This window comes from Channa argus, unplaced genomic scaffold, assembly GCF_033026475.1.
Source record: "Channa argus isolate prfri unplaced genomic scaffold, Channa argus male v1.0 Contig144, whole genome shotgun sequence".
In the NCBI taxonomy this organism is placed as follows: domain Eukaryota; kingdom Metazoa; phylum Chordata; class Actinopteri; order Anabantiformes; family Channidae; genus Channa; species Channa argus.
The window spans coordinates 27,445-50,000 of NW_027125363.1; the positions used below are offsets into that span (position 1 = coordinate 27,445).

Below are 22,556 nucleotides of genomic sequence, written 5' to 3' on the forward strand. Positions count from 1 at the left end.
CTATAGACGCCAATTTTCTCCGTATCCATTCTTCTCCTTCCACTCTTTCCAGCCACTGTTAAACAGGCTTCTTCTTCTCGCATGCCTCTGCCGTTCTCCATTATGAGCAGTCTATCAGAAATCGCGCGAAAAAGAAAACCCAAAAAAGTTCAAAAACTAGAAAAACCACAAAAAATAAAGGCGCCCCCGAACGGACAAACTCCGCCGGGGGGTTTCATAAAAATAATGAATACAAACTCAAACGCACTACACTGGATAGGCAAAACACTAATACGAAAACGAAAAATGCACGTCAAACGCGAAGCAGCTCACATACGTGTCCCTTCCTGAAAGCACACTGACTCAGAAAGACCATACCCCTGTCCTCCTCCAATCGGGCGCTTAGAGAGCGGTGTGGCCGTAAGCTGCATTTGACATCATCAACAGCTCTTAAAAACGCTGGAGAAGCAGAATGCATGACACTTGCTAAGAGAAGATAAATGTGGCAAAGTACAAAGTACTATAACTGTACTGGTCTGTTACGCCCCTGTCTAGGGGGTCAGGGTGCAACATACAAAGATAAATTAGGATGTTCCCTCTCCGGTCTCCAAACCATAATCCAGGATCGAGATGTTCCAACAGAATTATATTTATTTTAAACGAAATAAAGTGTCAAACAAAACATGACACTACAACTCAGGGCGAACCAAGGCCAACATAATAAACAAAATAAGCCATTTCCCACAGAAAGTGCTAGCTAGCCTGATAGAAATAAACAAACCAAAAGACAGTCGCTAACCCTAACTCCCTAATGTGAAAACAGTCCAAAGAAAATGGCAGTTCACCCCTACAGATTTAATACTATTTACAAAATATAGAATTTATAAACAAAACCACGGCACAAAACCTAACAATTCAAAAATGCTAAATAAGGTTTGGAAACCAAGAACAGCAAACAGGTGCTGCTGCCAGAAAGAGCCTCGCTAGCTGTTGGGAACCGTACTTTTAAAACTCCAGGAAGTTTAGGATGGACCAATCAGCTTCCTGTACTGCCCCTCAATCCGGCCAATCAGGCAGGGCACCTATAAGAACAACAAAATAAAAACAACACATATGGCCAGGACCGTAACATGGTCTAATAGTAATGAAGCACGATGGTTGACAAACCAATAAAGTAGCAAAACAGCAATAAAAGAACAAAATTTGATGAAAATATAGAACAATTTCTAGGAATAAATAGGCAGTAACACCAGCTTGTGCTGCCCGTAAACCCAAGCAAAAAAGCTTACAGCACCTGGTATTCCCAGGCGGTCTTCCTACCAAGTACTAACCAGGCCCGGCTCTATTTGGCTGCCGAGATCGGACGAGATCGGGCGCTTAGAGAGCGGTGTGGCCGTAAGCTGCATTTGACATCATCAACAGCTCTTAAAAACGCTGGAGAAGCAGAATGCATGACACTTGCTAAGAAGAAGATAAATGTGGCAAAGTACAAAGTACTATAACTGTACTGGTCTGTTACGCCCCTGTCTAGGGGGTCAGGGTGCAACATACAAAGATAAATTAGCATGTTCCCTCTCCGATCCCCAAACCAAAATCCAGGATCGAGATGTTCCAACAGAATTTATTTTAAACGAAAGAAAGTGTCAAACAAAACATGACACTACAACTCAGGGCGAACCAAGGCCAACATAATAAACAAATTAAGCCATTTCCCACAGAAAGTGCTAGCTAGCCTGATAGAAATAAACAAACCAAAAGACAGTCGCTAACCAACTGTGCTGTTGACCTACAGGGTACCGGTGGAAATTGGACTACTGTTGGTCGAAGACGAAGAAGAAGAGGAGGAAGGTGTGTTCGTAGGCAAAGAGAGAAGAGGAAAGCTAAGAATGTAGGACTGACAGTAGGGACTTTGAATGTTGGTACTATGACAGGGAAGGCTAGGGAGTTGATCGACATGATGCAGAGAAGGAAGGTGGACATACTGTGTGTCCAGGAGACCAGGTGGAAAGGTAGCAAGGCTAGAAGCTTAGGAGCAGGGTTCAAGTTGTTTTACCATGGGTCAGATAGGAAGAGAAATGGAGTAGGAGTTATATTGAAAGAGGATTTTGTGAGGAATGTTCTAGAGGTGAAAAGAGTATCAGACAGGTTGATGAGTCTGAAGCTGGAAGTTGAAGGGGTGATGTTCAATGTTGTGAGTGGTTATGCCCCACAGGTAGGATGTGAGTTAGAAGAGAAGGAGAAATTCTGGAGTGAGTTAGATGAAGTGATGCAGAGCATCCCCAGAGGTGAGAGAGTTGTCATTGGTGCAGATTTCAATGGGCATGTAGGTGAAGGGAACAGAGGTGATGAGACTGTTATGGGCAGGTTTGGTGTTCAGGACAGGAACGCAGAAGGTCAGATGGTGGTTGACTTTGCAAAGAGGATGGAAATGGCTGTAGTAAACACTTTCTTTCAGAAGAGGCAGGAACATAGGGTGACGTACAAGAGCGGAGGGAGAAGCACTCAGGTAGACTACATCTTGTGTAGACGTTGTAATCTGAAAGAGATCAGTGACTGTAAAGCATTGGTAGGGGAGAGTGTAGCCAGACAACACAGGATGGTGGTGTGTAAAATGATGCTGGTGGTGAGGAAGATAAGGAGGACTAAGGCAGAGCAGCGGACAAAGTGGTGGAAGTTGAAAAAGGAAGAATGTCGTTTAGTTTTCAGGGAGGAGCTGAGACAGACTCTGGGTGGTTTGGAGGTGCTTCCAGATGACTGGACTACTACAGCTAATTTGATCAGGGAGACAGGTAGGAGGGTACTCGGTGTGTCATCTGGAAAGAGGAAAGCGGACAAGGAGACTTGGTGGTGGAACGAGGAAGTTCAGGAGTGTATACAGAGAAAGAGGTTAGCTAAGAAGAAGTGGGACACTGAGAGGACTGAAGAGAGTAGACAGGAGTACAGGGAGATACAGCGTAAGGTGAAGATAGAGGTGGCACAGGCCAAACAAAGAGCATATGAGGACTTGTATGCTAGGTTGGACACTAAAGAGGGAGAGGTGGATTTGTACAGGTTGGCCAGACAAAGAGATAGAGATGGAAAGGATGTGCAGCAGGTTAGGGTGATTAAAGATAAGGATGGAAATGTATTGACAGGTGCCAGGAGTGTGATGGGAAGATGGAAGGAGTACTTTGAAGAGTTGATGAACGAGGAAAATGAAAGGGAACGAAGAGTAGAAGAGGTGACTGTTGTGGAGCAGGAAGTAGCAAAGATTAGTAAGAGTGAAGTGAGGAGGACATTGAAGAGGATGAAGAGTGGAAAGGCAGTTGGTCCTGATGACATACCTGTGGAGGTATGGAAGTGTCTAGGAGAGGCGGCAGTAGAGTTTTTGACTAGTTTGTTTAACAAGATCTTGGAGAGTGAGAGGATGCCAGAGGACTGGAGGAAAAGTGTACTGGTACCAATTTTTAAGAACAAGGGAGATGTGCAGAGCTGTGGCAACTACAGAGGAATAAAGCTGATGAGTCACACAATGAAGTTGTGGGAAAGAGTAGTGGAAGCTCGGCTAAGCGCAGAGGTGAGTATTTGTGAGCAGCAATATGGTTTCATGCCTAGAAAGAGTACAACAGATGCAGTATTTGCTTTGAGGACGCTGATGGAGAAGTACAGAGAGGGTCATAGGGAGTTGCATTGTGTCTGCGTAGATTTAGAGAAAGCGTATGACAGGGTGCCGAGAGAGGAGCTGTGGTATTGTATGAGGACGTCTGGAGTGTCAGAGAAGTATGTTAGAGTGGTGCAGGACATGTATGAGAGCTGTAAGACAGTGGTGAGGTGCTGTAGGTGTGACAGAGGAGTTCAAGGTGGAGGTGGGTCTGCATCAAGGATCGGCTTTGAGCCCCTTCTTGTTTGCTCTGGTGATGGACAGACTGACAGATGAGGTTAGACAAGAATCTCCCTGGACTATGATGTTTGCAGATGACATTGTTATTTGTAGTGAGAGCAGGGAGCAGGTGGAGGAAAATCTAGAGTGGTGGAGGTCTGCTCTGGAAAACAGAGGAATGAAGCTTAGCCGCAGCAAGACAGAATACATGTGTGTGAATGAGAGGGACCCAGGTGGAACGGTGAGGTTACAGGGAGCAGAGGTGAAGAAGGTGCAGGACTTTAAGTATTTAGGGTCAACGGTTCAGAGCAACGGTGAGTGTGGAAAAGAGGTGAAGAGGCGAGTGCAGGCAGGTTGGAACGGGTGGAGAAAAGTGTCAGGTGTGTTGTGTGATAAAAGAGTCTCAGCGAGAATGAAAGGAAAGGTGTTCAAGACGGTGGTGAGACCAGCAATGTTGTTCGGCTTAGAGACAGTGGCACTGAAGAAAAGACAGGAGGCAGAGCTGGAGGTAGCAGAGCTTAAGATGTTGAGGTTCTCTTTGGGAGTGACGAGGATGGACAGGATCAGGAATGAGTACATCAGAGGGACAGCTCATGTTAGATGTTTTGGAGATAAAGTCAGAGAGGCCAGATTGAGGTGGTTTGGACATGTTCAGAGGAGAAACTGTGAATATATCGGTAGAAGGATGCTGAGGTTGGAGCTGCCAGGCAGGAGGTCTAGAGGAAGACCAAAGAGGAGATTTATGGATGTAGTGAGGGAGGACATGAAGTTAGTTGGTGTGAGTGAAGAGGATGCAGAGGACAGAGTTAGATGGAGGCACATGATTCGCTGTGGCGACCCCTGAAAGGGAGCAGCCGAAAGGAAAAGAAGAAGAAGGCCGAATCAACAAATATGCTTGTTTCTGCCAAATGCAGCAAAATACTGAAAGGAAAGTGGGTTTACCTTCATATTTGACCTAGAACAACTCAGTTCATCATGGAAATATCATCGCAACATCTTTTATGTAGCCAGAAATCAAGAGTGTAAGTTTTTATGCGCTTAAAAGCATTTTCAGGCCGAATGAGCTGATTTCTGCCAATTGCAGCAAAACACTCAAAGGAAAGTGGGTTTGCCTTCATATTTGACCCAGAACAACTGAGTTCAGCATGGAAATATCATTGCAACAGCTTTGATTTAGCCAGAAATCAAGAGTGTAAGTTTTTATGCGCTTAAAAGCAAATTCAGGCCTAATTAGCAAATATGCTTGTTTCTGCCAAATGCAGCAAAATACTGAAAGGAAAGTGGGTTTGCCTTTATTTTTGACCCAGAACAACTCAGTTCAGCATGGAAATATCATTGCTACAGCTTTTATTTAGCCAGAAATCAAAAGTGTAAGTTTTTATGTGCTTAAAAGCATTTTCAGGCCGAATGAGCAAATATGCCTGTTTCTGCCAAATGCAGCAAAATACTGAAAGGAAAGTGGGTTTGCCTTCATATTTGAGCCAGAACAACTCAGTTCAGCATGGAAATATCATTGCAACAGCTTTAATTTAGCCAGAAATCAAGAGTGTAAGTTTTTATGCGCTTAAAAGCATTTTCAGGCCGAATGAGCAAATATGCCTGTTTCTGCCAAATGGAGCAAAATACTGAAAGGAAAGTGGGTTTGCCTTCATATTTGACCCAGAACAACTCAGTTCAGCATGGAAATATCATTGCAACATCTTTTATGTAGCCAGAAATCAAGAGTGTAAGTTTTTATGCGCTTAAAAGCATTTTCAGGCCAAATGAGCTGACTTCTGCCAATTGCAGCAAAATACTCAAAGGAAAGTGGGTTTGCCTTCATATTTGACCCAGAACAACTCAGTTCAGCATGGAAATATCATTGCTACAGCTTTTATTTAGCCAGAAATCAAAAGTGTAAGTTTTTATGTGCTTAAAAGCATCTTCAGGCCGAATGAGCTTGTTTCTGCCAAATGCAGCAAAATACTGAAAGGAAAGTGGGTTTGCCTTCATATTTGACACAGAACAACTCAGTTCAGCATGGAAATATCATTGCAACAGCTTTTATTTAGCCAGAAATCAAGAGTGTACGTTTTTATGCGCTTAAAAGCATTTTCAGGCCAAATGAGCTGATTTCTGCCAATTGCAGCAAAATACTGAAAGGAAAGTGGGTTTGCCTTCATATTTGAGCCAGAACAACTCAGTTCAGCATGGAAATATCATTGCAAAAGCTTTTATTTATTCAGAAATCAAGAGTGTACGTTTTTATGCTTTTAAAAGCATTTTCAGGCCGAATGAGCAAATATGCTTGTTTCTGCCAATTGCAGCAAAATACTGAAAGGAAAGTGGGTTTGCCTTCATATTTGAGCCAGAACAACTCAGTTCAGCATGGAAATATCATTGCAACAGCTTTTATTTAGCCAGAAATCAAGAGTGTCAGTTTTTATGCGCTTAAAAGCATTTTCAGGCCGAATGAGCTGATTTCTGCCAATTGCAGCAAAACACTCAAAGGAAAGTGGGTTTGCCTTTATTTTTGACCCAGAACAACTCAGTTCAGCATGGAAATATCATTGCTACAGCTTTTATTTAGCCAGAAATCAAAAGTGTAAGTTTTTATGTGCTTAAAAGCATCTTCAGGCCGAATGAGCTGATTTCTGCCAATTGCAGCAAAACACTCAAAGGAAAGTGGGTTTGCCTTCATATTTGAGCCAGAACAACTCAGTTCAGCATGGAAATATCATCGCAACAGCTTTTATTTAGCCAGAAATCAAGAGTGTAAGTTTTTATGTGCTTAAAAGCATTTTCAGGCCGAATGAGCTTGTTTCTGCCAAATGCAGCAAAATACTGAAAGGAAAGTGGGTTTGCCTTCATATTTGAGCCAGAACAACTCAGTTCAGCATGGAAATATCATTGCTACAGCTTTTATTTAGCCTGAAATCAAAAGTGTAAGTTTTTATGTGCTTAAAAGCATCTTCAGGCCGAATGAGCTGATTTCTGCCAATTGCAGCAAAACACTCAAAGGAAAGTGGGTTTGCCTTCATATTTGAGCCAGAACAACTCAGTTCAGCATGGAAATATCATTGCAACATATTTTATGTAGCCAGAAATCAAGAGTGGAAGATTTTATGCGCTTAAAAGCATTTTCAGGCCTAATGAGCAAATATGCTTGTTTCTACCAAATGTAGCAAATTACTGAAAGGAAAGTGGGTTTGGCTTCATATTTGACCCAGAACAACTCAGTTCAGCATGGAAATATCATTGCTACAGCTTTTATTTAGCCAGAAATCAAGAGTGTAAGTTTTTATGCGCTTAAAAGCAAATTCAGGCCTAATTAGCAAATATGCTTGTTTCTACCAAATGCAGCAAAATACTGAAAGGAAAGTGGGTTTGGCTTTATATTTGACACAGAACAACTCAGTTCATCATGGAAATATCATTGCAACAGCTTTTATTTAGCCAGAAATCAAGAGTGTAAGTTTTTATGCGCTTAAAAGCATTTTCAGGCCGAATGAGCTGATTTCTGCCAATTGCAGCAAAATACTGAAAGGAAAGTGGGTTTGCCTTCATATTTGAGCCAGAACAACTCAGTTCAGCATGGAAATATCATTGCAACAGCTTTTATTTAGCCAGAAATCAAGAGTGTAAGTTTTTATGCGCTTAAAATAATTTTCTGGCCGAATGAGCAAATATGCTGATTTCTGCCAAATGCAGCAAAATACTGAAAGGAAAGTGGGTTTGCCTTCATATTTGAGCCAGAACAACTCAGTTCAGCATGGAAATATCATTGCAACAGCTTTTATTTAGCCAGAAATCAAGAGTGTACGTTTTTATGCGCTTAAAAGCATTTTCAGGCCGAATGAGCTGATTTCTGCCAAATGCAGCAAAATACTGAAAGGAAAGTGGGTTTGCCTTCATATTTGACCCAGAACAACTCAGTTCAGCATCGCAATATCATAGCAACAGCTTTTATTTAGCCAGAAATCAAGAGTGTACGTTTTTATGCGCTTAAAAGCATTGTCAGGCCGAATGAGCTGATTTCTGCCAATTGCAGCAAAATACTGAAAGGAAAGTGGGTTTGCCTTAATATTTGACCCAGAACAACTCAGTTCAGCATGGAAATATCATTGCAACAGCTTTTATTTAGCCAGAAATCAAGAGTGTAAGTTTTTATGCGCTTAAAAGCATTTTCAGGCCGAATGAGCAAATATGCTTGTTTCTGCCAAATGCAGCAAAATACTGAAAGGAAAGTGGGTTTGCCTTCATATTTGACCCAGAACAACTCAGTTCAGCATGGAAATATCATCGCAACAGCTTTTATTTAGCCAGAAATCAAGAGTGTAAGTTTTTATGTGCTTAAAAGCATTTTCAGGCCGAATGAGCTTGTTTCTGCCAAATGCAGCAAAATACTGAAAGGAAAGTGGGTTTGCCTTCATATTTGAGCCAGAACAACTCAGTTCAGCATGGAAATATCATTGCAACATATTTTATGTAGCCAGAAATCAAGAGTGGAAGTGTTTATGCGCTTAAAAGCATTTTCAGGCCGAATGTGCAAATATGCTTGTTTCTGCCAAATGCAGCAAAATACTAAAAAGAAAGTGGGTTTGCCTTCATATTTGACCCAGAACAACTCAGTTCAGCATGGAAATATCATTGCAACAGGTTTTATTTAGCCAGAAATCAAGAGTGTAAGATTTTATGCGCTTAAAAGCATTTTCAGGCCTAATGAGCAAATATGCTTGTTTCTGCCAAATGCAGCAAAATACTAAAAGGAAAGTGGGTTTGCCTTCATATTTGACCCAGAACAACTCAGTTCAGCATCGCAATATCATAGCAACAGCTTTTATTTAGCCAGAAATCAAGAGTGTACGTTTTTATGCGCTTAAAAGCATTTTCAGGCCAAATGAGCTGATTTCTGCCAATTGCAGCAAAATACTGAAAGGAAAGTGGGTTTGCCTTCATATTTGAGCCAGAACAACTCAGTTCAGCATGGAAATATCATTGCAAAAGCTTTTATTTATTCAAAAATCAAGCGTGTACGTTTTTATGCTTTTAAAAGCATTTTCAGGCCGAATGAGCAAATATGCTTGTTTCTGCCAAATGCAGCAAAATACTGAAAGGAAAGTGGGTTTGCCTTTATTTTTGACCCAGAACAACTTAGTTCAGCATGGAAATATCATTGCTACAGCTTTTATTTAGCCAGAACTCAAGAGTGTAAGTTTTTATGCGCTTAAAAGCATTTTCAGGCCGAATGGCAAATATGCTTGTTTCTGCCAAATGCAGCAAAATACTGAAAGGAAAGTGGGTTTGCCTTCATATTTGACCCAGAACAACTCAGTTCAGCATCGCAATATCATAGCAACAGCTTTTATTTAGCCAGAAATCAAGAGTGTACGTTTTTATGCGCTTAAAAGCATTTTCAGGCCAAATGAGCTGATTTCTGCCAATTGCAGCAAAATACTGAAAGGAAAGTGGGTTTGCCTTCATATTTGAGCCAGAACAACTCAGTTCAGCATGGAAATATCATTGCAAAAGCTTTTATTTATTCAGAAATCAAGAGTGTACGTTTTTATGCTTTTAAAAGCATTTTCAGGCCGAATGAGCAAATATGCTTGTTTCTGCCAAATGCAGCAAAATACTGAAAGGAAAGTGGGTTTGGCTTCATATTTGAGCCAGAACAACTCAGTTCAGCATGGAAATATCATTGCAACAGCTTTTATTTAGCCAGAAATCAAGAGTGTAAGTTTTTATGCGCTTAAAAGCATTTTCAGGCCGAATGAGCTTATTTCTGCCAATTGCAGCAAAACACTCAAAGGAAAGTGGGTTTGCCTTTATTTTTGACCCAGAACAACTCAGTTCAGCATGGAAATATCATTGCTACAGCTTTTATTTAGCCAGAAATCAAAAGTGTAAGTTTTTATGTGCTTAAAAGCATCTTCAGGCCGAATGAGCTGATTTCTGCCAATTGCAGCAAAACACTCAAAGGAAAGTGGGTTTGCCTTCATATTTGAGCCAGAACAACTCAGTTCAGAATGGAAATATCATCGCAACAGCTTTTATTTAGCCAGAAATCAAGAGTGTAAGTTTTTATGTGCTTAAAAGCATTTTCAGGCCGAATGAGCTTGTTTCTGCCAAATGCAGCAAAATACTGAAAGGAAAGTGGGTTTGCCTTCATATTTGAGCCAGAACAACTCAGTTCAGCATGGAAATATCATTGCAACATATTTTATGTAGCCAGAAATCAAGAGTGGAAGATTTTATGCGCTTAAAAGCATTTTCAGGCCTAATGAGCAAATATGCTTGTTTCTACCAAATGTAGCAAATTACTGAAAGGAAAGTGGGTTTGCCTTCATATTTGACCCAGAACAACTCAGTTCAGCATGGAAATATCATTGCTACAGCTTTTATTTAGCCAGAAATCAAGAGTGTACGTTTTTATGCGCTTAAAAGCATTTTCAGGCCGAATGAGCTGATTTCTGCCAATTGCAGCAAAATGTCAGGATCTTGTTGCACTTCCTGTCCCTGGACTTTTATTTTGTGGCCCCTTCTCCTTACTTCCTGTCCTTGGTTCTTTTCCCCAGCTTTGCCCTCGTTGTCCCTCATTGTTTGCACCTGTTCCACCCTCTATTTAAATTCAGTCTTCCCTTCACTCCCCTGCCAGATCCTCGTCATTGTTAATGTGGTCTCTGCTATCGTGGTCACTGTCTTCATCGCGGGCATCATTGTTGTCATTAATACCCTCACCAACTCCACAGTAGACTCTGGACTTTTGGTAAAGCCTGAAACTTACGTTCCTCGAACTCTTGGGAAATCTGGACTCCTCCATCTTGGACTTTGGTATCCTGGACTCTGTGTTTCCTGTGTGGTTTTGGTCTGAGGTTTTGCCTTTTGTTTAATTCAGTATTTTGGTCTAGTCCATAGTTTTTCTCCGCTTGTTTTATCCGGGTTTCTTTCATGTTTAGGTTTGCCGGTGCCTTATGTTGAGTTTGTTTGTGACTGCCTGCCTTTAGTCCTTGTATTAATGTGCTCTTGTGGTTTAACGTTTATCTGTGCCTGATTTACCCAGTAGCCTCTGTTAGTTCTTTCTTCTTCTTTCTCTAACTTGTCCCCTGAGCCCGAGCTGTGTTTATTTCTGGTAATTCGGTTCCCCTCTTGTTTTCAAGTTAACTCCTTTCGTGTGCTGGTCCTGTTCATCTTTTACATCTCTTTCAATAAAAGCCCCTTATTTTGCAAACCCTCGCGCTGTCTCTTCTCTTGGGTCCATCCCTTAACCTGAACGTGACACAAAATACTGAAAGGAAAGTGGGTTTGCCTTCATATTTGACCCAGAACAACTCAGTTCAGCATGGAAATATCATTGCAACAGCTTTTATTTAGCCAGAAATCAAGAGTGTAAGTTTTTATGCGCTTAAAATCATTTTCAGGCCGAATGAGCTGATTTCTGCCAATTGAAGGAAAATACTGAAAGGAAAGTGGGTTTGCCTTCATATTTGACCCAGAACAACTCAGTTCAGCATGGAAATATCATTGCAACAGCGTTTATTTAGCCAGAAATCAAGAGTGTACGTTTTTATGCGCTTAAAAGCATTTTCAGGCCGAATGTGCAAATATGCTTGTTTCTGCCAAATGCAGCAAAATACTGAAAGGAAAGTGGGTTTGCCTTCATATTTGACCCAGAACAACTCAGTTCAGCATGGAAATATCATTGCAACAGCGTTTATTTAGCCAGAAATCAAGAGTGTACGTTTTTATGCGCTTAAAAGCATTTTCAGGCCGAATGAGCAAATATGCCTGTTTCTACCAAATGCAGCAAAATACTGAAAGGAAAGTGGGTTTGCCTTCATATTTGAGCCAGAACAACTCAGTTCAGCATGGAAATATCATTGCAACAGCTGGAGAAGTGGAAAGCATGACACTCGCTAAGAAGAAGATAAATGTGGCAAAGTACTAAAACGGTACTGGTCTAGTAGTAAAGAAGCACGATGGTTGACAAACCAATAAAGTAGCAAAACAGCAATGAAAGAACAGAATTGGATGAAAATATAGAACAATTTCTTTGAATAAATAGGCAGTAGCACCAGCTTGTGCTGCCCGTAAACCCAAGCAAAAAAGCTTACAGCACCTGGTATTCCCAGGCGGTCTTCCTACCAAGTACTAACCAGGCCCGGCTCTATTTGGCTGCCGAGATCGGGCGCTTAGAGAGCGGTGTGGCCGTAAGCTGCATTTGACATCATCAACAGCTCTTAAAAACGCTGGAGAAGCAGAATGCATGACACTTGCTAAGAAGAAAATAAATGTGGCAAAGTACTATAACTGTACTGGTCTGTTACGCCCCTGTCTAGGGGGTCAGGGTGCAACATACAAAGATAAATTAGCATGTTCCCTCTCCGATCCCCAAACCAAAATCCAGGATCGAGATGTTCCAACAGACTGATATTTATTTTAAACGAAAGAAAGTGTCAAACAAAACATGACACTACAACTCAGGGCGAACCAAGGCCAACATAATAAACAAAATAAGCCATTTCCCACAGAAAGTGCTAGCTAGCCTGATAGAAATAAACAAACCAAAACACAGTCGCTAACCCTAACTCCCTAATGTGAAAACAGTCCAAAGAAAATGGCAGTTCACCCCTACAGATTTAATACTATTTACAAAATATACAATTTATAAACAAAACCACGGCACAAAACCTAACAATTCAAAAATGCTAAATAAGGTTTGGAAACCAAGAACAGCAAACAGGTGCTGATGCCAGAAAGAGCCTCGCTAGCTGTTGGGAACCGTACTTTTAAAACTCCAGGAAGTGTAGGATGCACCAATCAGCTTCCTGCACTGCCCCCCAATCTGGCCAATCAGGCAGGGCACCTATAAGAACAACTAAATAAAAACAACACATATGGCCAGGACCGTAACATGGTCTACTAGTAATGAAGCACGATGATTGACAAACCAATAAAGTAGCAAAACAGCAATGAAAAAACAAAATTTGATGAAAATATAGAACAATTTCTATGAATAAATAGGCAGTAACACCAGCTTGTGCTGCCCGTAAACCCAAGCAAAAAAGCTTACAGCACCTGGTATTCCCAGGCGGTTTTCCTACCTAGTACTAACAAGGCCCGGCCCTATTTTCTGCCGAGATCGGCCGAGATCGGGCGCTTCTTTTTTTTTTTTTTTTTAATCTTTTTATTATCAAAAATACACTTTACAAAAAGAAATTAGGTATATACAGAGATAAGTAAACAAAACATTACATCCATAGGCCTTTCAACTAAATTAAACAACTTAAAGCAAGATCTATTTCTCTAATGTAAATACATATATTTATAAATATAGGGGGATAACCATAACCACACATTGTAAACCTGTCATATATCTATCTATCTATATATATCTATATATATATATATAGATCTATATATCTATATATATATATAGATCTATATATACACCCATACTTTTACACACATATACCTCTCTATATACATCCATATCTATATATATACATATATACATACAAACATATATACAAACACACACACACATACATTATACACATATACATTCATATACACATACACATACCCATATATATATATATTTTTATATATATATATATATATATATATATATATATATATATATATATATATATATATATATATATATACACACACACACACACACACACATACATACATACATACATACATACATACATACATACATACATACATACATACATACATACATACATACATACATACAAATACATATACAATAATAGGTCAATAAAATTCACCCAAAATCAAAGTGCAATCTACCCTCCCTATCTAACACACATAAATCATTTTTTACCCCCCATTTAATGAGAAACCCCTCATTATCAACCGAAAACAGAATACTCAAATAATGTGACACCATATTTTGAAAAATCAACACCCTCTTCATCTTTTTCCCTTCATACAATGCATAATTCCTGGCTATATACACAACATGACGAGCTACACTCAACAAGAAATTCACTAACCCCACATTTATTTTTGTATGTCCCTTGTCTAACCCAAAACACCACACCCAATCCCATGCCTCACCTTCCAAACCAGTCACCTTACACTTATTTCTTAATAAACTTTTTACCCAATTCCTGAATTTTTGTGTGACCGCACAGCACAACAACAAGTGATTAAAATCCTCATCCTCCATCCCGCAGACCGCACATGTTCTCACATATGTGTGCTTACTGATCTGGTGTAGGACGACAGAGACAAGCACTCTCCTGTGACGCAGTCTGAAATTTGTATTAGCTATCGCAGGGGGGAGCCATTTATCATGCATATTAGTCCAGATTGTAGAAGTGGGTCGGGTAGGGAACACATGCGACCATGAGGAGTTTGCTGTGGGCTGTTTGAATATCTTGTCAATTAGAACCTTGTACCAAAATTTTGACTGTAAATCTTTGAAATCCCTATTTTTGAGATCACAGGAGAGTGAAAAATCAATTCTGCCATCCCCCACCAGCTCACCATCTGCTTCCTGCAACTTCTCCCTCCATTCCAGTGGCATTCTCTGACAGATATCTGTACAGAAATGTAACACCTTGGCCCATCTGATGTTCACACCTGTCCTTCTTACTTTTTTAAGGACTTCCAGAGGGTTTAAGGCCCCTGTCTGGTCCAGAACATCCCCAATTTGGTGAAACACCCCATTTAAGGCCCCCCGGCTAACCAGGAATCTCTCCCGGCCACCGAGACGCGGGTTACCAAAGATTGGTTGCTTAAGTACATCTACTTTCGAAATCAATTTGCACTCTAGATGTGGCAAGACCTGAACCCACGCCTCAGCGGCCTCCTGGAAAAGTGGGTCTGCATCTGCCACAGGCCGTGCCAGCGCACTGCTGCATAAATTGTACTCCCCACACGCACCCCTCCTCCTTATCTCTGCGTCCAAGTAGTCCTTCCAAATATAATCTGTCTTATCATATAGCCATTTTTTAAAAAGTTTCAGTCTTAAAGATATTAATTTGGTTTTCAAATCACAGAGATTCAAACCCCCTTTTGCGTATGGCCCAACTAGTGTCTTGTGAGCAATAGTGAAGGCCTTGCCTTTCCACAAGAAACCACTGATAGCGCTGCACAGCCCGGACAGTACATCGCCCGGCAGGTGACAGACCTGCATGGCATAGACCAGCCCCGGCACTATTATGGAGTTTATAATGACCACTCTTCCCTTCAGCCCAAGACCTCTCATCTTCCACAGCCCAAGCCTGGACCTACACCACGCGAGCCTCTCCTCCCAGGTTTTGCGGACGCTGACCAGCGGCTGAGGACAAATATATATCCCAAGTAGCTTGACCTCAGTCTCACCCCTTTTAAAATTCAGACCCACATCCCCTAGAGCAGACCCGGGCCCACAAATAAGGCTGGATTTCTCCCTATTAACTCGCGCTCCCGCCGCCTGCTCATATGCTTCAAGGTGCTTTAGCACCTGTTGTAAACTCTCACCATCCTTAACCATAATACTTATATCATCCGCATACTGAGCTATTTTGAACTCATTACCTTTGGGAGATGTTATCCCCTTGATAAGCGGATCGGTTATAATGGATTGTGCAAGAGGCTCTGCTACAATTGCATATAGCATAGCAGACAGCGGACATCCCTGCCTTACTGATCTCTCTAGGGGGAAAGGATCTGTTAAGAGGCCGTTACATTTCACGACACTAGTAGCCCGGCTGTACAACAACTTCACCCATTCTCGAAAAATTGGGCCGAACCCAAAAACCCCCAGACATCCAAAGAGAAACTCATGACTGACCCTGTCAAATGCCTTCTCCAAGTCAACACTGAGGTATATGCCCCCTGTCATCATTAGATTTTCAAAAGACAACTTTGTTGACAGGATGCAGTCAGCAATATCCCTCCCAGGAATACTGTAAGTCTGGGTAGGCCCAATTATCGAGCCGATCACTCCTTTGAGCCTAAAACCCAGTACCTTAGTCAGGATCTTATAGTCAGTGTTGAGCAGGCTAATTGGTCTATAGTTTGCTAGGTCAGATTTTTCCCCTTTATTTTTATACACTAGAGTGATCACTCCCCTCATGAAGGACTCTGCGCACCTGCCCTCCTCCTGTATGGCCAAAAACAGTCTGCAGAGGACAGGGGCAAGCAGGTAACTGAAATGCTGATAGAATTCAGCTTAGAGACCGTCCGAACCTGGGCTCCTTGACGTATTCAGGGCTAAGATTGCCTCTTTCACTTCTTCCAGCTGGATGTTTTCATCACACAAAGCCGCATCCTCGTGACTGAGGGAGCAGCTAATTTTCCCAAGTACTTGATTTAACTTTATCTGTGATATCTTTTGCCTACTAAACAAATTGGAATAGAAATCTTGCACGGTTTGTAAAATATCCACTGAATCAGTATGTGTGTTACCCTCCGAGTCCTTTATTTCAGAAATATATGTTTTGGTCTGTTTCCTCTTTTCCAAACCCAGAAAAAATGCAGTACAGCGCTCACCTTTCAACATATGCTGCGCTTTGCTGCGGATCATTGCACCCCCGCATTTTCTCTCATCCAGCTGTCTCAACTGCTCCCTCCGCACAAGATACGTCTCCAACGGATGTCCACACCCAGCCTCAACCAACTCAAGCTCCTTTTTCAGGCGGTCCCTCAGCTCATCCTCCTCTCTTTTCTCTCTTTGTCTTTTCTCTCTGCTCAATGCGATGCAGCGCTTCTTGATTTTTAACTTAGTGCGCTCCCACCACTCAATGATGTCAACCACAAACTCACTTTGATCACATAGAGCAGAGAGAAAAGACTCCATTTTTGCTCTAAAAAATCCATCCTCTAAGAGGCTTGAATTAAAGCACCACAAGCCCCCATTCCTCTGCACCCTGCCCTCCCCTAGAGCCACTCTCAGAGAGGCATGATCACTCCAAGTGCAAAACTCATATTTACAGTTATTTAAAACCGTAACCAAACCTGACGCTAGCAAGCACAAATCTATTCTAGATTGTTTCAGCCTGCCCAACACCACTTGCCTGCGCGAATACGCACGGGTACCGGGGTTCAGTACTCTCCATGCATCCATCAAGTCACACTCTTCCATCCATTCAAACACAGCCGACCTACTAGTGTCATTCTTAAATTTATTGTTGACACCCACATCTATCCTAGCCAGTGTCACATTCCAGTCCCCTATCACCACCGAGCGATCATCTGTCCATCTTTTACAGCGCCTGAAAAAAACCCTCCTCTCTCCTTCCCTATTTGGCCCATATAAATTCACAATTCTATATCTCTGACTCTGTTCAATTACATCAATCACCAGTAGCCTTCCCTGATCATCCTTAGAAATTTGCAGGACACTCTCAAACAATCCAGGCTTTACAAAGATTGCTACCCCTGCAGTTTTGTCTGGGGAGAGAGAATAAAAAAGATCCCCTCTCCAAAAGCACTTTATGCTTTTTATTGTCTCAGAGGTCCACCTGCATTCCTGGACGCACAGGATGTCACACAGCATTTTCCCGCAAAGCTGTTCAATTTTCTCAATGTTTTTAAGACCATTCAAATTTTGAGAGAGAAGCAGCATTCCCAGAAAAAAAACTAAAATCGGCCCTGTCATTTTTTGGCATATTTCTTACCTTTATTTCTATACCCTCCCTCAGTTCCACTTGGCTTACCCTGCTGTGCCCTCTTCCTGACCCGTTTTACCCATTGGACATCCATCTCTAAATCTGAGTCCACGCTACTAGCCTGGGGAGCCAGCAGGGCTACATCAGAAGTGGGTATTCGAGTGGTGGACTCTATTTCATTTTGAGAGTGAGGCTCATTCGGCTCAGGCCGTGGTGAGCCTAGCCAGCCCCCTTCAGGGCGACTCGCCGCATCCCCGCTCCAGTCCGCCAGCACATGATCCATACTGGATCCTAGCTCATCGACCCCCTCATTTCTTATGCCCTCTTGCACCAACAAGTCAGCACTCTGTGACACCACCTCATCTCCAAGCTCATTCCCACTCTCTGTCTCGCTACCCAGGGCTGGCTCCTCTGCAGGCCTGACATTACTCCACTCATCATCAGAGATGGAGTCCCGGTCTACCTCCCCTTCCCCTTCACCTGCATTATGGCAATTACATTGCTCCGCTGGGGCATGGCACGCAACACACCTGTGCACCCAGGCATCACACTCACGTGCATAATGACCCTGTTTATTGCATTTAAAGCATGTGAAATCTGGGCAATCTCTAACTATATGCCCAGGCTGTAAACACATCCTACACACTTTAACCTGATTATTATGAATGACCCTGAAGTATTCAGGCCCTGTGGCCGTCATAAATTTTGAGGAATATGGTAATGATTGCACAGTTTCATTAAATTTAACTTTAACATATCTTGTTCCGTCCGCCACGTCAGTCCCAGGCCACAACCGTCTTTTAATAGGAGAGATTGCTCTCACTCCCCACACATCCAATTTTTCCAAAATGTCCTCATCCGCAATATAGGCAGGCAAATTCAAAAATGACACCACCAATTCATCGATAACTAAAGTTTTCACCATCACCACTGCTCTACCCACTTTAAATCCATCTAAAAGTCTTTTCTTTCCAGCTTCGCTCTTGACCGTCACCTCATATTTATTCGGCCCCGTCTCACGCAATGCAACGATGCCTCCACACACATCACGCATTGCTCTCAGCAGTTCCATTGTCTTAACTTTCTCTTCTCCCACCACCTCAGCCAATACAGTCAAGTCCCTATCATACCGCATTTCTTTCCGTGTCTCTGTCGCTCCACCCGGCTCCGATCGCGTGCTTACCCGTTCTCCCTGTTGTCTCTCATCTGCCGCCAAACAGTCATTCTCCATTCTCCGTCCAGGCCGCTCCTTTGCAATCTCCATTCTTTTCTCAATCTGCTTGACACCCTTATTCAGCGACTTCCTCGTCTCCTCCGCCAGCTCCAGCTCATTCCCTCTCAATGCGCTTTCCCTATAGACGCCAATTTTCTCCGTATCCATTCTTCTCCTTCCACTCTTTCCAGCCACTGTTAAACAGGCTTCTTCTTCTCGCATGCCTCTGCCGTTCTCCATTATGAGCAGTCTATCAGAAATCGCGCGAAAAAGAAAACCCAAAAAAGTTCAAAAACTAGAAAAACCACAAAAAATAAAGGCGCCCCCGAACGGAGAAACTCCGCCGGGGGGTTTCATAAAAATAATGAATACAAACTCAAACGCACTACACTGGATAGGCAAAACACTAATACGAAAACGAAAAATGCACGTCAAACGCGAAGCAGCTCACATACGTGTCCCTTCCTGAAAGCACACTGACTCAGAAAGACCATACCCCTGTCCTCCTCCAATCGGGCGCTTAGAGAGCGGTGTGGCCGTAAGCTGCATTTGACATCATCAACAGCTCTTAAAAACGCTGGAGAAGCAGAATGCATGACACTTGCTAAGAGAAGATAAATGTGGCAAAGTACAAAGTACTATAACTGTACTGGTCTGTTACGCCCCTGTCTAGGGGGTCAGGGTGCAACATACAAAGATAAATTAGGATCCCCAAACCAAAATCCAGGATCGAGATGTTCCAACAGAATGCTATTTATTTTAAACGAAAGAAAGTGTCAAACGAAACATGACACTACAACTCAGGGCGAACCAAGGCCAACATAATAAACAAAATAAGCCATTTCCCACAGAAAGTGCTAGCTAGCCTGATAGAAATAAACAAACCAAAAGACAGTCACTAACTCCCTAATGTGAAAACAGTCAAAAGAAAATGGCAGTTCACCCCTACAGATTTAATACTATTTACAAAATATAGAATTTATAAACAAAACCACGGCACAAAACCTAACAATTCAAAAATGCTAAATAAGGTTTGGAAACCAAGAACAGCAAACAGGTGCTGATGCCAGAAAGAGCCTCGCTAGCTGTTGGGAACCGTACTTTTAAAACTCCAGGAAGTGTAGGATGCACCAATCAGCTTCCTGTACTGCCCCCCAATCCGGCCAATCAGGCAGGGCACCTATAAGAACAACAAAATAAAAACAACACATATGGCCAGGACAGTAACATGGTCTACTAATAATGAAGCACGATGGTTGACAAACCAATAAAGTAGCAAAACAGCAATGAAAGAACAAAATTTGATGAAAATATAGAACAATTTCTAGGAATAAATAGGCAGTAACACCAGCTTGTGCTGCCCGTAAACCCAAGCAAAAAAGCTTACAGCACCTGGTATTCCCAGGCTGTCTTCCTACCAAGTACTAACCAGGCCCGGCTCTATTTGGCTGCCGAGATCGGACGTGATCGGGCGCTTAGAGAGCGGTGTGGCCGTAAGCTGCATTTGACATCATCAACAGCTCTTAAAAACGCTGGAGAAGCAGAATGCATGACACTTGCTAAGAAGAAGATAAATGTTGCAAAGTACAAAGTACTATAACTGTACAGGTCTGTTACGCCCCTGTCTAGGGGGTCAGGGTGCAACATACAAAGATAAATTAGCATGTTCCCTCTCCGATCCCCAAACCAAAATCCAGGATCGAGATGTTCCAACAGACTGATATTTATTTTAAACGAAAGAAAGTGTCAAACAAAACATGACACTACAACTCAGGGCGAACCAAGGCCAACATAATAAACAAAATAAGCCATTTCCCACAGAAAGTGCTAGCTAGCCTGATAGAAATAAACAAACCAAAAGACAGTCGCTAACCAACTGTGCTGTTGACCTACAGGGTACCGGTGGAAATTGGACTACTGTTGGTCGAAGACGAAGAAGAAGAGGAGGAAGGTGTGTTCGTAGGCAAAGAGAGAAGAGGAAAGCTAAGAATGTAGGACTGACAGTAGGGACTTTGAATGTTGGTACTATGACAGGGAAGGCTAGGGAGTTGATCGACATGATGCAGAGAAGGAAGGTGGACATACTGTGTGTCCAGGAGACCAGGTGGAAAGGTAGCAAGGCTAGAAGCTTAGGAGCAGGGTTCAAGTTGTTTTACCATGGGTCAGATAGGAAGAGAAATGGAGTAGGAGTTATATTGAAAGAGGATTTTGTGAGGAATGTTCTAGAGGTGAAAAGAGTATCAGACAGGTTGATGAGTCTGAAGCTGGAAGTTGAAGGGGTGATGTTCAATGTTGTGAGTGGTTATGCCCCACAGGTAGGATGTGAGTTAGAAGAGAAGGAGAAATTCTGGAGTGAGTTAGATGAAGTGATGCAGAGCATCCCCAGAGGTGAGAGAGTTGTCATTGGTGCAGATTTCAATGGGCATGTAGGTGAAGGGAACAGAGGTGATGAGACTGTTATGGGCAGGTTTGGTGTTCAGGACAGGAACGCAGAAGGTCAGATGGTGGTTGACTTTGCAAAGAGGATGGAAATGGCTGTAGTAAACACTTTCTTTCAGAAGAGGCAGGAACATAGGGTGACGTACAAGAGCGGAGGGAGAAGCACTCAGGTAGACTACATCTTGTGTAGACGTTGTAATCTGAAAGAGATCAGTGACTGTAAAGCATTGGTAGGGGAGAGTGTAGCCAGACAACACAGGATGGTGGTGTGTAAAATGATGCTGGTGGTGAGGAAGATAAGGAGGACTAAGGCAGAGCAGCGGACAAAGTGGTGGAAGTTGAAAAAGGAAGAATGTCGTTTAGTTTTCAGGGAGGAGCTGAGACAGACTCTGGGTGGTTTGGAGGTGCTTCCAGATGACTGGACTACTACAGCTAATTTGATCAGGGAGACAGGTAGGAGGGTACTCGGTGTGTCATCTGGAAAGAGGAAAGCGGACAAGGAGACTTGGTGGTGGAACGAGGAAGTTCAGGAGTGTATACAGAGAAAGAGGTTAGCTAAGAAGAAGTGGGACACTGAGAGGACTGAAGAGAGTAGACAGGAGTACAGGGAGATACAGCGTAAGGTGAAGATAGAGGTGGCACAGGCCAAACAAAGAGCATATGAGGACTTGTATGCTAGGTTGGACACTAAAGAGGGAGAGGTGGATTTGTACAGGTTGGCCAGACAAAGAGATAGAGATGGAAAGGATGTGCAGCAGGTTAGGGTGATTAAAGATAAGGATGGAAATGTATTGACAGGTGCCAGGAGTGTGATGGGAAGATGGAAGGAGTACTTTGAAGAGTTGATGAACGAGGAAAATGAAAGGGAACGAAGAGTAGAAGAGGTGACTGTTGTGGAGCAGGAAGTAGCAAAGATTAGTAAGAGTGAAGTGAGGAGGACATTGAAGAGGATGAAGAGTGGAAAGGCAGTTGGTCCTGATGACATACCTGTGGAGGTATGGAAGTGTCTAGGAGAGGCGGCAGTAGAGTTTTTGACTAGTTTGTTTAACAAGATCTTGGAGAGTGAGAGGATGCCAGAGGACTGGAGGAAAAGTGTACTGGTACCAATTTTTAAGAACAAGGGAGATGTGCAGAGCTGTGGCAACTACAGAGGAATAAAGCTGATGAGTCACACAATGAAGTTGTGGGAAAGAGTAGTGGAAGCTCGGCTAAGCGCAGAGGTGAGTATTTGTGAGCAGCAATATGGTTTCATGCCTAGAAAGAGTACAACAGATGCAGTATTTGCTTTGAGGACGCTGATGGAGAAGTACAGAGAGGGTCATAGGGAGTTGCATTGTGTCTGCGTAGATTTAGAGAAAGCGTATGACAGGGTGCCGAGAGAGGAGCTGTGGTATTGTATGAGGACGTCTGGAGTGTCAGAGAAGTATGTTAGAGTGGTGCAGGACATGTA

The 22,556-nt window shown here is 42.5% G+C and overlaps 3 pseudogenes; all 3 read right to left on the minus strand.

Annotated features, from left to right (window-relative positions):
• Positions 1-1,261: 1,261 nt before the first annotated feature.
• LOC137122148 (5S ribosomal RNA) lies at positions 1,262-1,380 on the minus strand (annotated as a pseudogene).
• Positions 1,381-11,924: 10,544 nt separating this feature from the next.
• Positions 11,925-12,033, minus strand: LOC137122150 (5S ribosomal RNA; annotated as a pseudogene).
• Positions 12,034-20,047: 8,014 nt separating this feature from the next.
• On the minus strand, positions 20,048-20,166 carry LOC137122149 (5S ribosomal RNA; annotated as a pseudogene).
• Between the last annotated feature and the right edge of the window lie 2,390 nt (positions 20,167-22,556).